Source organism: Pezoporus flaviventris, unplaced genomic scaffold, assembly GCF_033815535.1.
Source record: "Pezoporus flaviventris isolate CSIRO_AGI_PZ_B2104156 unplaced genomic scaffold, CSIRO_AGI_Pfla_v1 ptg000035l, whole genome shotgun sequence".
Classification (NCBI taxonomy): domain Eukaryota; kingdom Metazoa; phylum Chordata; class Aves; order Psittaciformes; family Psittacidae; genus Pezoporus; species Pezoporus flaviventris.
Window position 1 is genome coordinate 2,461,606 of NW_026892583.1, and position 16,891 is coordinate 2,478,496.

General features: G+C 42.9%; 1 long non-coding RNA gene across 1 annotated transcript in view; it reads left to right on the forward strand.

Annotated features, from left to right (window-relative positions):
• Positions 1-16,891, forward strand: part of LOC133273736 (uncharacterized) — a 589,959-nt gene that overhangs the window by 407,913 nt on the left and 165,155 nt on the right. The window lies entirely within an intron of this gene.

The following is a 16,891-nucleotide window of genomic DNA, read 5'->3' on the forward strand; positions in this document are numbered from 1 at the left end:
TTGCCTTCTCCTCACTCTACCAGGCTTGTCAAACATGCAACTTGCCCCATGCTGACCTCCATCAGGAAGAGAATCACAATAGACTCCTTAAGCAGAGACAATCCCTCAACATGCTCCTGAGCACATGCGAACTGGCATTTCAGCCAGACATTGAGCTTTGTCTTCTCTCTATACAAGAACATCAAAGTGGCCACAGCAGGCTGGACCACTGGCACATCTCTCGCTGTGCTCTGTACTGGGAAGAACATCACAGAGAGGGGATTGAGAAATCTGACTAAACGCTCCTTTGCTTCTTGCTCTGTGTGGCTCAAGAGCTTCCCAAGCCTTGAGCAGTATCCTTGTGCTTACCTCTGCTGATCTGAACTTTCTCTGCCACAGGACTGTTGAAACCATTTGCTGACTTAGCTAACAACTACTTCAGTCAGGCCATCGTTGAACAGTTACTATTGTAATCGTAGGGCCTTGAGGTGCTATCTTGAATTTGAAGGATGTGCCATATTGTTATGGACTTCTACCACCACTTGAGAAGTAGAAGAGAGGAGAGTCTGACGGATGACAAAAGGAATGGACACACTTTTTGGATGCCTCTGGTTTCCTCCACAGGATGGGTTCTTCCTCAAGATGCTAATGAAGTCAAACACAGCTAGATCAGAGGTCCCTTAGATTTGGAAATCATATGAAAAGGAAGAAGTTGCTGTAATCACACTGACAGAGATTTGGAGTGGAGAAGGCATTCAGCCCATCCATGAGAACCAATCTTCATGTGTTTTCTACAAGCTGTGCTGTGAATTTTGTAATGGACTGCTTACAACAGGCTGTGGAAGGAATCTCTTTGCAAGACAATAATTTAATAGTACACCTCCAAGATGTTTTCTAGCTGCTTTTATATGAAGATGAAGTTTTCCTTGCCAGAAATTGTATTGCAGAGAAATGTAAGGTGTACAAAATCATCATCAGATGGCATATTTTAATAGTAATAACCAGGCAGCAGTCTTTTGCTTGGAAAATGAAACAGCTCTTGCTAAGCATGGAATATTAGCACTATGTGAGCTTCTGCAAGTGACAGGCCAAAGATTGTGGAATTTTGTGTGTGCACTGATGCATGCAACTGGTACAGATACATAATTTAACTGTAGCTTTGGCACATACCATCACGCCATGATGGGTGCTTGTTTTTAACACATGCAGTTCTAAAATAACCTGGACCATGAATATATTTGAACCATAAATATATTTCAAAGTCAGCTTTACACTTGCTTATTTTAACACCCCGTGATAAAATCGCTTCTTTAAAGCAGTAGTAGGCTAAAATGGGACCAGGCTGATGACCTTTCTCACTGGCCATTCACACTGATATTGTCCAGAATCACATAGCTTTTTTTATCTGTCACATCTCCCATTGAAAAGAGCCTTGCCAAGGCAGAAAGATGAAAGGCTGTTTTTGCAAGCTAAATTTTATGGGCAGGTTCAGGCCTGACAACGTATTTTACAGTGTCTCTTTTCACATATTTCCTCCAAATTCTCATACAAGTCATGTATAAGAATGACAAAAGCATATAAATAGTTTTCAGCTCCTAATACTTTAGACATCAGTATTCTGTGATGACAAAATACAAGGCACTGGGTAATCTTTGGTGCTTACAGATATCATGTTCCTCCTGTGAGCTTTTCCACTGGCCACTGGATGAAAGAGACTCTCTGAATGAAGAACTAGGAGTACGGATCACACAGAGAGTTACAAGAGATTTTGTATTGCCTGGCTGTCATTCATGCCTTACCAGAAAAAAAGCCCTTTAATGCAATTGCCAACCACTTGAATAAGCAGGTCAGGGATTTGCAACCTCTTTTTTCTAGCATTAGAAGACACAAATTAAAGATCTGGAATCCCTCGGTACCACAAGGAAAAGCTGACATACATGTGAAGGAATGATGGTTGGAGACTACTTTCCCTGGCTCAGCCCACTTCATCAGAGCTGCTCTGGTTCTTACTGAGGCATTTCACCAGGCACTAGTGCGAGTTAACAGGCGGAAATGGGAAAGAGGGATTTTGCAGGGAAATCCTTCTAACAGTCAGATTTAGCCTGAAGGTGTAAGCTCATGTTTTCACTTGCATTGACTTGCTATGAGACTCTGAGATTCTTTACTACGGAAACGGGACGGTTTGAACAGGATGATAGTCTAAAATAGCTTGCTAAATCATAGAAAGGTGTTTACACCACCCAACTTTGTGCACTGCAATAGCCAGTTAATGACAGAAGACCACATATGGCTGTCATGCATTTCTAACAAATACATAAAGGTAAAGGGCTTGTGCTTACAATGACTACATCTACCATGTTTTTGTATGCTGTTGCCTCAGGTTGTAAACACTTGAAGAAGGGGATTTTGTCTTCCTCCATGTGAAGTATTCTTCCATCAGATGATGAAGTATTACAGGCCACTGAAATAATCTTTTGCAGTGCTATTAAGACAAAGTAGTTGTCTCTATATACCAAAATAGAAGAAAAAAAAGAAGGAAGATTTATGAGAGAATGTGGGCTTGCCCCCTCCATCACTGTCACTGAAACAGGCCTGTAGATATAGATCAAGTAAATGAAGTAATTAAGAGAATAACAAAATAATTTTCTAAAAGGTATTTATACAATGACTTACAATACAGTGATCAACCTCAAGAAAATGAGCTTCAAAGTGTGATGCTTCAGCTGGTGTTAATGGATGTAGAGCTCCTGAAACCTCTGGACATACAGGAATATCTTCCAGCTACATGTGTAGTCTTTTGCCATCCTCCTCAGGATGATGATGATAAGGATTTAGCATGCAAAAGGGTACGGCTTGTTGCATGCATAGTAAATTATTCTTTACTAGGACATTACACTGTCCTGAGACCAAGATCTGTGGGATTAAGGAGATCTATGGATAAAAACTGGCTGTGTACCAATCTCAGGAGGCTGCCATGTACCCCCTATCACCAGCAACCACCAACAATCTGGCTGTGGTACAGCTCTTGCATCCCTTGAGGCAACATCAAATGAATACTCTGCAGTACTGAGTGGGAAGCTCAACACTAGGAAGCAGGGAGAAGGAGCCAAAACCCAAAAGTGCTTAGGAAAGGTAAGAAGAAAAACACTGGGCAGGAACGGGGAGGATCTGTGACATTTGAATTGGGCACTGGTGTGGCTGCTACAGAACAAATCTGCACCCCGCTCTGCTGGGCAGAGGACCAGCTCGCTGGGCACATTAGAAGCTCACGAAAGAGCCACGTGAATGAATAAAGAGCTGGAAGGCATGAACTGGAGTGTGACTCAAGGAGATCACTGTTCATTGATGAAAAGGTTAAGGGATGACTGGGTCAAAATCCTGAAGTACCCAGCTGGGAAATAAATCTCTGATAATAGAGGTTCTTTTCTGTTGAGCAAACAGCACATTACCAGGAGCTAATGGCCAGAAGCTGATGCCAGGCAAACTCAGAGGAGAAACATGTTGCAGGTTTCCAGCACTGGGCATAGTTTCAGTGGGAACAATTTCCAAGGGACTGCAGAGGGTTCTCCATCATGGGTAGTTCTGAAATCAAGACTACTGTTGTGCAGCTTGTTTTTACAGAGCTATTTTCATTCAGCTACAAGTTAAACTGCTCATAGAATCATAGAATAGACTTGGGTTGGAAGGGACCTTCAAAGGTCATCTATTTCCACCCCCCCTTCTACTAGATCAGGTTGCCCAGAACCACATCCAGCCTGGCCTTGAATGTCTCCGGGGATGGTGCATCCACCACCTCTCTGGGCAACCTGTGCTAATACTAACTCCCAATGTACCCACCAATGTGGTGTTTTATGTTTGCATAGGACCCCCTTGGGATGTTAAAAGAGAGTATTACTGTGTGAGGGAGCTTTTCAGAAAGTCACAGTTCATCTAAAAGCACCAAAGGGCCACCTGCAATGGGAAAGGCATTCTGTGCTTCAGCAAATCACATCATACCACAGAGCCCAGCAGAAAAACAATGTCCGAGTCAGGTGAATTGCTTCAGTGTGAGCTCTGAGCACCTCAGTAATGGAGATTCAGAAGGCAAATGTCTTCTCAGGACAGACCTGGGTTTGTTTTCACCCGGGACAAAGCTGGCTGGGAGAAAGAAAGAAAAATAAATCACTGCAAATGCAACTGAAAGGGAAGTGTTGTGCAGTGAAGTGGCAGGCGCAAGGTTAAGTAAGTTCCCAATTAGCAGGTGGACCTAAGCAAATGAGCAAATGTTTTCCTAAATGGGGGAGGGCGCTTTACTCAGAGCAGATCAACAACCCAGATATTTTGCTTTTCCATCGAACTCATGCGAAGCTGCTAATGCAACGCCAGGAAAACAGGGCTTGTTTTGTGCCTGCCGATCTCCATTTCATCTGAGGATTGCCTCTTGCTGGCTGGAGAAGCAGAGCTTGGTTTTGCACAGGTGGATCCACTGCGAGTGTGCTTTTATTTCTTTTCTAACATATATTTCTTTTATATAATCGTAAGAGATTTGAGAAGCCTCAAAAACTTCTGAAGTGTCAGACGCCGAATTATACATTGTGTATTTGCAATAAAATGCTGCCTCCTAGAGGCAACGGTGGTTTTCTTATAGTTTCAAGAGTTGGTTAATATGCTTGAGTTTCATTTTTTTACACCACCAATGCTGAAAAGAATCAGAGCAAAGCATTAGGATCCTATACTTCAAGCTAAAATGATATCTCTAGCTATGTTAAGGCTGCAAAGCCAGGAAATTCAAGAATTCTAGTTGCCTATAAAGCCTTAGTTCTATGGGCTTCCATGCCAGCCTGGTCTTTAAATCTTTAAGGACAGGATGATGCAGTATTTCACTTCCAAATGAACTCTGAATAGTTTGCGGATAAATTGTACTCATTTTGGGAATTAAATAGGGCTATATATTGAGGGCAGATGGTTTTGATTTGTGTCCCCCTCTATGAAGGTGTAGATAAAGAAAAATAAGATTCCAGATTGCTGGCTGACCTTATAGGTTTAGAAGCTGGAAGTGTGCACAATTATATCTTTCTCTCTCAGTTTCTGTATACCAAACCTTGTACCTCATGGTCTGATTTACACAAGAGCTGAGTGAGTGAATGTGTCTGCAGCAAAATTCCATGAGAGCCATGCTGGAGCATGCACAACAGGTCTTTAGGAGGGAGAAAGCCTAAGGGGGCAAGCAGTCCTTCTGGACATGCAGCAGGGCTTGGGGTTATATATTCTACCCTGCTGTGTTCCTCATCCCACTGCCTCTCAGGCCACGTACACCACTGCCACTGCAGAAGAAACTTCCAGAGAAAGAAAGGGAAGACTCATAAAATGCCTGTCATGTTTTTCACCTCAGTGCAAGAAGCAAACTGGTAACATAATGGCCAAAAAGCAGCATCTGCTTCTGTGTGAATTACTTCTGTTTTGGGAGCAGATTGCCTTTCCCTTAAATCTTGTGTGCAGTTCTTGCCTCTCCGATCTAAAATAAGATGTCACCAAACTGACAAATGTTCATAGATGGATCAGGAGGAATGATCGAAGATGTGGAACAGCTTCTCTATAAGGAATGAATGAGCAAGATGTAACTCCTTGGCCCAGAAAGGAGATGCTGCAAAGGAAGAACGGGGTCTCCGAAATCCTGAGCATACTGGAAACACTAGGGGTCAATTTCCCAATCCCAGTATAAGAACTACAAGGAAGGTTCAAGCAGAATCCAAACAAACAAGAGTGGAGATATCATATACGCTTGCCTTGTTCTCATGTGCTTTCTAGGCAGCCACTTTTGGCCCCTGTCAGAGAGAGGACACAGAGAGGCCAGAACCTGAGGGGTTCTCCTAGCAGACATCATGTGCTGCAGACATCAATGTGCAGGAAACACATTTTGTTTCCTACACCTCTTAGGTAAAAGTCTCAGAATCAGTTTGGGGTTTGGCAATGCTATTCTGAGTCACTGATTCATGTAAAGCAGCAGTTTGGCAGCAGCTCTTGGCTTCTTATTCTTTCCTTCCATGTTTCCTTTGAGTCTTGGTGACAATTTTCACATATTCCCTCCCTCTGTCAAAGAGGTACAGGTAGGAAATCATAGCGAACAGATTAGGAGCCAATCTGCTCCATCTAGTCACTTGCTGTTTGTTGGGGCCTTTTGCTAGGTACCTCCATCAGCAGAAGCTGCAAGTACCTCAGCAATGTTCGTTCTTACTGCCAAACGGTGAAGGACTTTTTGCAGTGATTTTTGTACTGTTATTACTATAAAGAACACCACAAGAACAGTTTTCCCTAAGATTGATCCTTGACATAGAAAGGAGCATTTCTTGTTCCTTGATGCCAAGAGAGAAAAGAGCAGAGGAAATCATTACAGATAAGAGAGACTCATAGTTCCTAGTTCTGGAGTTGAGAAATTACATTTCAGTTGTGTTCACTTCTAGCAATTGCTTGTGACCCACAGGATTTCATCTGGGTTTGGAACATTTTCTTTGACACTGGTATCATATGAATTTCGGCCAACGTTCTGTTCAAAAAGAGTTGACACCTGTGATCGTGTACCCAGACATTCCAGGCAAGAGACAAAGAGACCTTACAAACACCGTCTACAGAAACATCCTTCTCAGAAAACAGCCTCCAGCCATCAGGGTAGATGTCTTCCATCAAGTTTATTGGCAATGAGTTAAGTGCAAAGAGTGGCATGGGTCCATGCTTACGAGATCCTTACTGCTCCACTGCTGTGGTCAGCCTGACCTCCTTGCCTTCCTGTGAAATAGTTGAGACTGGGAATAGGTTTTGCTGTTTACAGAAACACATATTTCTACCTTTTCAGATTCAGATCATAGTGAGACCTGACCTCATCCGGGCCAAGTCTGACACAACAATTGCTACTCAGAATCAATTGGCGGGTGCGAAATAGAACAATATCACACTTCACACTTAAGCCAGCACCGTTATTGACAGTTTTGCAGTCAGACTTAATCTAAATGATCTTGAGATAGCCACCACCTCCAGGATTTAGACACATGGCATTGCCTGTGATTGATTGCCCCAGAGGGCTGTACTTGCTCTGTACACAACTTTCAGCCTGCAAAGTAGTCATGGCAGAACCCTCCTCTATCAAGAGACTGAAAAAGTTACATCCAAACGTGAAAGGAGGCTCCTTTAAGTAGCTCTAGGAAATTGTTCCCTTCATTTTCACAATTGCCCAAATTATACACGGGAGAGGACTGTGCTGTCCCCACTGGGCTCCCTGACTTAAAGCTCTGCATCCTCAATTTTTTCCTAGCTCCTCTCACAAAACTCATGAGGAAGTTGTCTTTCAGCTGCAAAGCTGCAAAGTGGGTCAGGGAAACCTGACACAGTTATGGTGAAGAGTAAAATCCTTGCTGCAAATTCCCTTATTGACTCAGTTGTTTCCTCTCTGCTTTCCATAGTCTCAACTCCACTGCTGTGCTTACACTGGCCAGCTCACTCTGTCCTTTTTTTCCTGGACATATTTGTGACTTTTGAAACTCAGTTATATCAACCATCTCTCTACTTTCATAAACCTTTTCCTTCTCTTTCTCCTCTTCTATTCTTTTTGTAGGTCTTCTAGTCTTGCCTTAACTGTATGAGAATCTGTTATCTATTGAGAGAAGGGAGACTTTTTCCTCTATACCTTATCTCCACCCAATCTTTTCCTGATCTATTCCCACTATCATATTTCCCTATAGCTTACAGAGCCCATGCCAACATCTAACTGATCAGCCTTCTTACAGTGTGAAATCTCAGGCTGACACTGATGTCTTCTCCTGAGAGACTTCGTATGAGCTTAAGTCTAACATAGTCATATTAGAACTCATGATTTTCCTATCCAAGTTGCCTTCGCGATGCAACATCTTCTGTCACACCACTAGTTACACTTTAAACACCCTCATGACTGAGGCCCGTACATCTTGGATGTCCCCAACATGACATACACATATCGTATCAGCAGCAGTTTGCATCTTCTTGGTCAGAGCCACTCTCTGATTACTTCAGTCTTACTTCAGTCTGTGCAGCTGAAGTGCCAATTGCACTGAAGGTGTTTCATGGCATTATCTGACAAAGATATGTGATTAAGATTAAATCACCCCAAAGCTACAGTTTAGGAGAGAAAGACTTCTGTTCCAACAAAGTTCAGATTTTGCATTTCGCCTAAATGGTGACAAAATACATGAATCTTGTGTCAGAATTTCTGTTCAAAGTTGAGACACACTTGGTACCAGACAGTAGGAGGGAAAGGTCGGCTCCTGTCTCTAGAACAAGAACAGTTGTGTAATCCTCTGTGGTTGCATGGCAAGATGAGTAGAAAAGAACCTGCCTACAACTTCTTTTCCCCAGTTTGGCTAACTGCACAGATCAGGACACAGAAACAATTGGGTACAGAACCCACACCATGATTAAATTCAGAGGCTACTTCTTCATTTAAAACAACAATGTTGGTGGTCTAAACACCTTGAAAATCTCAGTAGGGTTGTTCCGGACAGAGTGGAATATACAGTGCCTGCTGGGCCTAATGGACTCTGGGAAGAAGTTCACACTTTCCTTATTCTTATGTCACAGACAGACAAAAGACAAGGCAAAGAGACACCAGTCACTGCCAAGTGTGCCATACACACACACCATATACCACTGGACTCTGCAGCAATACCCAAGTGGTCTACTGGATGGGAAGGAGCTCGGAAGGACTCTCTTCCCCCAAAGCTGTACGATCTGTAGCTTGATCATCTAAACCAGATCTCTGTTGCTACAGAATAGGATCACTTCCACACACAGCAGTGATCTTTGTTTCTGACAAAATCAGACATTCAGCTGCGAGTGTGATCACGAGGTTAATGAGGCTACAGCTACCAGGCAGCAAATATTGCCAGGCCTTTCTTGTGCTTCATTGCCAGCACTTGACAGCCTGTCACTACTGCCTCTGCCCAGTGGCACTGCTGATGTGTAGGACAGGATGCACAGCCCACTCCTCAGTTAAGAGCAGGACTCCTTCCGCATGCCCTGCAACATAAAGGGAAAGGTAAGGGGCAAGGAAGGCAGATGCGAAGCAGCTGCTCCCAAGCTGAAGGTAAAGAGGTGGTGGTTTCCCATTTTCTTCCAGCTTTTACTGTGGTTCCCCTCCAGACCTGGGCAGGTGAGCACACATTGACATGAGTGGAGGGCTGCAAATGCAGACACTTATTGGGTATAAGGATCAGCCTGGTGTTTCCCCCTCCTCCCCAGTTTTACTTAACAGAAGGACACACAAACAACATAAGGGCTCTGAACATACACAGACCTTCATTCCCAGCTGTGGTTGATGCCACCAGGAAGAAGAGCTGCATGTCCTTGGCAGCTTCAACAGCATAGGGCAGGAAGATAGAGAGATGTGAGGGAGTCCCTTGACCACCAGCAGGAACCTGGCCAGGGATAGGAGAGTTGCCCGGGGGGAATGACCCGTTCTGATGTCTTCCAAGGGGAAATGCACTCAAAGTGTGACAGTGCCTGTCTATCACTCTGGAGAAACACCACTGCTTCCCATTTCATAGGGTTGGTTTATGGCTGACAGCAAAGATGTATCTGTAAGCAGCAGAGTTGTGAGGAATGTAAGTGAAAATACTGTTTAATGAAAGAGTGCTCTAAACCACCCTAGGATAGCAGTCAAACCATCTGCTAAGTAACCATACAACAGAGTATGGAAATGATATCATTGTCTCATAACAGCTCATAATCTGGGCCAACTGCTTTCACTGACATCAAAGAACTTGCCCATTAGTTTGAGTCTGTGAGTGCTTTAATCAAATGTACCCATCAGCAGAGATGCACGCATTCCTGCTCCTGTGAGCACTGGTAGGTCATCAAGTCTGCTCCACAGTTAGTTTCATGCTTAGGAAAAAAAAAGACTAAGTTTTCCTGGTTAATTGGGTAAAAAGGTTGACTTGATTGTGTGCTACATATATTTCTATTTTTTTTAGCTATGTCATCACGTAAACCAGCACCTTAGTGCTTGTTTCTTCATCAGACCTCAAGATACCAGAACTGCAATGGTCCAGGGGTAGAGCCGTAATTCATCTAATGGCAGACCTCAGAGACTGTTTCTATGGCCCTCATAAATTCTTGAAGAGACGAACTCTCCATTCTCTCCTCCTTTTTATGATGGTCCAAAATGAGTAACACATGGGCCTTTCTCTCTTCTAGATCAGAAAAGATTACCAGAATGAAGAAAGCAATAAATACTCCTTCTCTCCTTTGCAGTAACCAACCACTTTGAATATTCCACATCACCCACTTCTTCAATTTCCTACAAAAAGAATTTGCTTATTTAAAGGAGGAATACAAATATCCTTACAGATCCTTTTTATGACATTCCTTATCAGAGATAGAAGGCAGATACATATGTAAAGTATGGGATCAGACCTCTAAGTAGAATCTTTCTCGGAGCGCCTTGACCTTGATTTGTTGCTGAACTCACACTGTATCATTTGCAGATCCACAACAGAACCATCCCTGTAAGAAACCAGAGCTGCAGTTCAGATCTTCCAGGATAAATAAATAGTTTTCCTCCATACAAGCCTGTGAACTGAGAGCCAAAGCTGAGCCCACTGAGAATTGAAACTGCAGCAAAGATGAACCTGAAGCCAGAAGACTAAACTTGAAAGCCTTTAGATTAAAGTTGGGCCATGCACGCTTCTATCAGCTAATTACATAAATCCAAAATAAATTAAATATGAACACACAGTGAGGCTTTTCTCTCCAGCAGATCTCAAGGCAGCCATTCCAATTTATTTCAACTGCAATTTCTCTAAGGAGAGAGATATGTCCACTGGGCAACAGAGAGAACACTGGTAAGTGCTTGAGAAATGGTAATCGTAGGTAATGTGGCAATGCTCATTTAATGTGTTCAGTAACTAATGGCAGAGTCATTGCAGATGAGTGGAAAAGAGAGGTCCCCTTGAAAGCTTTTTCTTTAATGCAATCACAGCTGTAAGCCAAGGTTAATGTAGCCACAGCTCCCCTGGGAAGCATCACAGATAGACTGGTCACGGTTTGGGTAGCAGCCATCCTTTTTTCCTATTAGGTCTCCTCTTCCCCAGGGGAATATTGAAGGCATATTGAAGGGATTCTTCCAGGCCCTATGGGAGAAAATCCATCAATTCCTGGGTGACCTGAAGCAAATCAATAGTGAGAGAGAGCAACGCACACATGTATGTACACATTCAGCTCCTCTGCTCGAAACAGGGAAAAAACCATTTCCTTCCCAGATGGGAAAGATGGAATGGTTAATCCCTAATGATTTATACGTACGGATAGCAGGAGCCCTAACATGGCACAAAGAGGCAATCTTCTGCTCCTTGAGGAACAGGCAGCCCTTAGAAACTGAAAGAGGATGAAGGGGGGTTTTCTGTGACGGATGAAGTAATCACAATTTGACTTGTAGATGTAGATTTTAAATGTGAATTATTTCCTTGTAAAAGTTAAACCTCAACACAGAGAGTCAACAGGAAATAGTTTCCTCCCAGAAGAGGAAGCAAAGCCGTACACTAACCTGATAAAAGGGTATAACTCATGGTGAGGTTTTCAATGCAGGGAACTGACAGTCAGAAAAACCCAGTGAGACTGAAACCATCTTCTGGAGCCTCCCATTGGAATAATTCAATAATTCAGAACTCCTGCAGAGAGGACAATTGGTGAGCCAGTCAGTGAATGACAAGCAAGGGTATTGGGATAGGCAGTACAGCCAGCCTTTCTGATGGGGTACAGAGGGAAAGAAATCAAGTGTGATGATAACGAGTTCATATGGGAGCCCAGAACAAGAGACAGTTTGATGACCTTCAAAGGTCTTTTCCAATCTAGTTCATTCTATGATACCATGACTAGGATTACCACTAGACTCTTTACCAGGCAGATCTGTGTACCATAAAGGCAGAGATGTTTTCTGCTTACAGCACAAACAGTCAGCTCCCATGCACTCATGTGAGAAGCAGCCTTGAGACCATGTTTCAATACCCTTAGTTAAATCATCCAACAAACGTCCATAAAGTTAACTTCCATGGCACAGTTAATGTGACCAAAAGCTCCCCGTTGGTAACAGGAGACCCTTTCTCACAGGAGGGGAGCTGGCTGGCATTGCACAATCTGTCACAAGGAGCCACAGACAGACATCCTCAGTGCTATACGTGTGCAGCTGGGGCAGCACCGTGTGATGGCATGTCTCCCTTCAGAGGGCAAGGGAGACCAAAGATAACCCCAGGCACCGCTCCAACAGCTCGCACCTTACCCCATCACACAGATTCCTTTGCAATCAGAGCAACATTGTTCTGCAGGCTGGAAGCATCATGTAAAACCTTTGATCCATCCATTCTTCACCTAAGGGCAGCAGACAAATCAGATGGCTTCCCCTGATAAAAGAAAGGAATTTGTTATTCTTTTCTAAGACAATCAGAAGTTCATTACTAGAGCTGTCCAAATTAAAGTTCCAATTTCATCATCTCCAGTCCCCTCCCTCAGCCCAAATAATCATCAGATCGTACATCATTACAGGTACTAGTTTAATTGCTAAATCATCCTTTTGCCAAATTTGGTGTTGAAAGCCGACTTTGGAATTAAAACCAACTTGGTTTCAACATTTATTTTAGAAGGTACAGTATTACTATGACTTCTCTGATTTGCTTCTTTATTGGTTTAGTTTGGTTTTTTTCCTTAAATCCATTTTTTGTAAAATACAATCCAGCAGAAAACAAAATCTTTTTCTTCATTGTCCCTCTTTTTCTGATGACAGACTGAAGACCAAAGTTTCTAGGTTTGGCTCTGAGTAGAAAACTGACTAATGAATAGCAAGCCAATGTTCACCATTTAGGTTTGAGTTCTCTCACAGAAACACTGCCAGGGCTAGGACTGCAGCTGGAGCTAGTCAGTAGTGTCATGTAGGATGTGTAAGTGCTCTGGTAGGGAATTTGTAGACCATGCAGATTCGTTTCTACAGATGGTTTAGAAAGGACATGGGAATCTTTTGGGAGCCCCTCAGAAACTGGAAGCGCAACAGAAAGTGGAATAGGAATCATGCTGAACAACTGCAGGTCTTCTCTGAGAGGTAGGATCCAAAGAAAAAATGTAGAGAGAAACATGAAGAACAAGTAAATCTATTAATTCAACAAGTATGCTCCGGGGTGTGGGAAAGCAGATTCTAACTGCACTTTACCTTATCTAGAGTTGTGTTTTATGGCACACGTCAGTCCTCTATATACAGACTTGCAGTCTATGCTGGTTACCCAGCACCTTCAGAAGCTACCAGCACTTCAATAATAGTTTCAACCAGCAAAGTGCAGTACTGGTTGACATGAATTCATGACATGAAATTACCCACTCCTAATCCACTGCATTGCCAAAAATGTATGGGCAATTCGGAAGGAACTAAAATGTTACTGTAGAACCAGCAAGAGCTGAATTTTAAGAAGGACTGAAGGGCTGAAAGGCCTCTAAACCAAGACTGGAAAAGCTTGTGTGAGAACTGATCTATATCTGAAAAGAATCTGATTTATATCTGAAAAGGATCTGATAATGAAGACACCACAGAAAAGGAAGTAAACTCTGTGACAGTGTTATGACACCTGGAATTAGTGAGAGGCAGACTAAAATACACTGAGCTGGAAGCAGTGCACAGGACCAGAGTTCCTGGCCAAAGGATGGGTTCAGAATGAATGAGCTTAGAGCTGAGCTGAAAGCAGAATTTGTCCTCCAAATAAAAATGGGCCAAAATCCCCAGATGTCCCACAAAGCGGACATTCCTGACACATGATATTGAGCAGTTCTGTAATCCTGGGTCAGACTGCCATTAACCCCAGCCTGTAAATGTAGTTGTATGATGCTTATTTATGTGATGCCAATCCGCAGCAATTTCAGTTATGCATTGTGGACCATACCACTGCTTCAGTGTTGGTTTTGGTAAAGCCAGATTTTAAACCCTGAAGATTTGTTAGTGTCTTATGGTATGGTAGCTTCCGCATAACTGCCATAAGATGTTCAACCTAAATATGTCTATTTTCTTGTTTCCAGGAGTTTTTTTTCCCCTGCATTTTACTGTGCAGCAATTAGTAGCTAGTAGTTACAGAGGTTGGTAGTTGGCTATAATAGACACTTAATTTCTCTTTTGTGACTAGCTCTTGATGGTTTACATTCTATTTTGGGAGCTGCTTACATTGAAACACTCCAAAGAGAATAAGGATTGTGTAGCACATATGACTAATGACACACAACTAAGTAAAATCTGAAAGATGCCTACAGGAGTGTTGTAACTCTTACACATCTGCTGCTTCGATTTTGGCTATGTATGCTTTACAGTGAGCTCCCATATGCAACAGAAAGTACATTTTATCATGTCTGATGTATATCTATAGCATCTTTTCTTGCTTATGCATACAGGTCTCTGCAAATCAGCATCTGTTCTCCAGCACAGCTCTAAGTTTTGCAGTGATCTTTCAGGAGCAATGCTCTTTCTGCCAACAGACTCCTTGTAGACTATGGCACTGTCCAAGTAATTCCTGATGTTTTGTTGATTTGGACACTTGCCGATCACTGTTCACATCGGCAAAGTCTGTGTGGTCCCTGCTGTCCACTAGAAACTGGGCTATACAGACAGGAGAACTCAAGTACAATAGAATTTCCCACATGCTTTTCTTCTGTACATGCACAGTTGCTCTTTGCTCAGCCCTGGTTTGGCTCCTAAAGGTTCAAGACAATTTCTGTGGCACTTTTTCTTGCAGCTTTACTGTATCTGGGAAAACCATATAATGTTTTTTTGCAATACCTCAAAAAATTAGGCAATATTTTGATTAATGAGAACGGGACTGCTGACATTTCCTCCCCCATAACACCACGCTTAGGAAAACAGCCACATATTGAATCTAAATATCAGGCACAAGCCAAAGCTGATGGGATCTTGAGAAGCACAGCAGGCGTGAGTGTCAGCACTCCCCGTTACTCTACTGTGTGCACTTTGCCAGATGTAGTATTTACAGCCACATTCTTGATCCTAACAGCAATCTCCCGATCTTGTTAGCATAAGGAAAAGGTGGCATGCAGCAATCTGTCTGATGAACTGCTTAATATGGCAGCATATTACTATGTCCAGCATAAAGCATGCAGCATCCTTTTGCCAGCCCAGTTCCCTCATTCATTCCTAGACATTAGCTAATCTGTCACTCAGGAGGCAGTAGCATTTTCCCAACAACATGCTACCAAGATTCTAAGGTTACCAACCTTCCTAACTTGCTTTTAAGCTTTGTTTTATTCCCTCACTACCTCTGACCCATGCTTTTCATCCTGTTTTTTCCTGGGAGCGGTGTGACCTTTCCTTTTCCCCCCACTTAATTCTAAAGAAAGCAGATTAAATGCAAGCCCCATTCTGCAGCGTCTATTTGGCATGGTTTTGGCATGGTTTTGACATTTTGCCCTTGTATTGAGCAAGAAACCTGGAAAACCCTTCTAGGACTGCAGACCAGAGCTACATAGCTTTGCTGCAGCACAAGGAGAATTTTGAACTCTGTAATACACAAATATGAAGAAAGGCACTTAACAGTGCTTAGTGCAAATGTTTATGCGCACAGAGGACACACAGACTGCCTGTGTCAGCAGGATTAGCATGCTGACAATGCCTGCTTGATCTTTGTTCTTTCATGGTCAACATCTTACCCTGCTTTTTACTTTCTGGTGCTTAATAAGCACCTAGTAAGGTGCTGCATACCTTACTTCAGGGAGAGTGCAAGGACAGAAAGGGAAAAGTGGTACCCTTGTATGCTGCCTCCCTGTGGGTACAATGAAAGTTTATCCCGGGATATTGTCAGTCCAGACTTTCTTTAGTCAGCAGTGTGAGACTGTAAGCTTTCTTCCACTGAATTAATTGTAGAGTAAAAACCACCAGTGCAATTCAGATTACATTTCCATGTAATTCCTAGCTTTGACTGAGTATGATGCTGGATGTGAGGGTGCTGAGGCACTCACACAGGTTGCCCAAAGAAGTGGTAAATGCTCCATCCCTGGCAGTGTTCAAGGCCAGGCTGGACAGAGCCTTGGGTGACATGGTTTAGTGTGAGGTGTCCCTGCCCATGGCAGGGGGGTTGGAACTGCATGATCTTAAGGTCCTTTCCAACCCAAACCATTCTGTGATTCTATGATTTTATGTTTTGCAGACAAATGGGTGCAAAGCCCTCAGCTGCTTCTTGATTCATTCACCAAAATGGATAATTTATAGAACATCTTATTCAATATGGAAATAGAAACAGTGTGAGTGGGTTTAAAACTTACCCGGAGGGTACCTGAGCAGTGGCATGGTCTAGAGAGAGAATCTGTATATTCTATAATTCAGTTTCCTTCTCCATGCATGGAAAACGAACTTTGACATGGAACAAGTGTGTATCAGAGACCAGACAATTCCCCAACTACACCACCTTCAGCAAATGGTTCACCAAGCAGAGCTTTGCTGGAAGAAGCGCTTGCAACAAGAGCTTTTTGTGACAAGAGTCCCGGTGCCTGCTGGTTTACCTTTTACAAGCATTTCTTCTGCTCATTTCTTCCTACATCCACTTCTGGACAAGAGCATTTCAACAAGCAACAGGTCTGTTAATCATTCTCAGAATGAGTGAAGTGCTGCTTATGTTGTTGCCAGCTTTTTTCCCTTCTCTGACTGCTGTGCACCTACAACTGTCAGACTGCCAGGAATTATGGAACACAGGAAATATTCCTGATGTTATGAATTATCAGGAAACAGAGAGGAAACAAAGATTCTACTTACAGAACCATAAGCTGAGAAGATGAAGGATGACTTCTCAAGGAAATCAGGAATGACTTCACAGAGTAATGATGTATTGCATGTTCTAAAGCAACACAACACTCTAATGGCCATCTGTGCTTTCTGTGA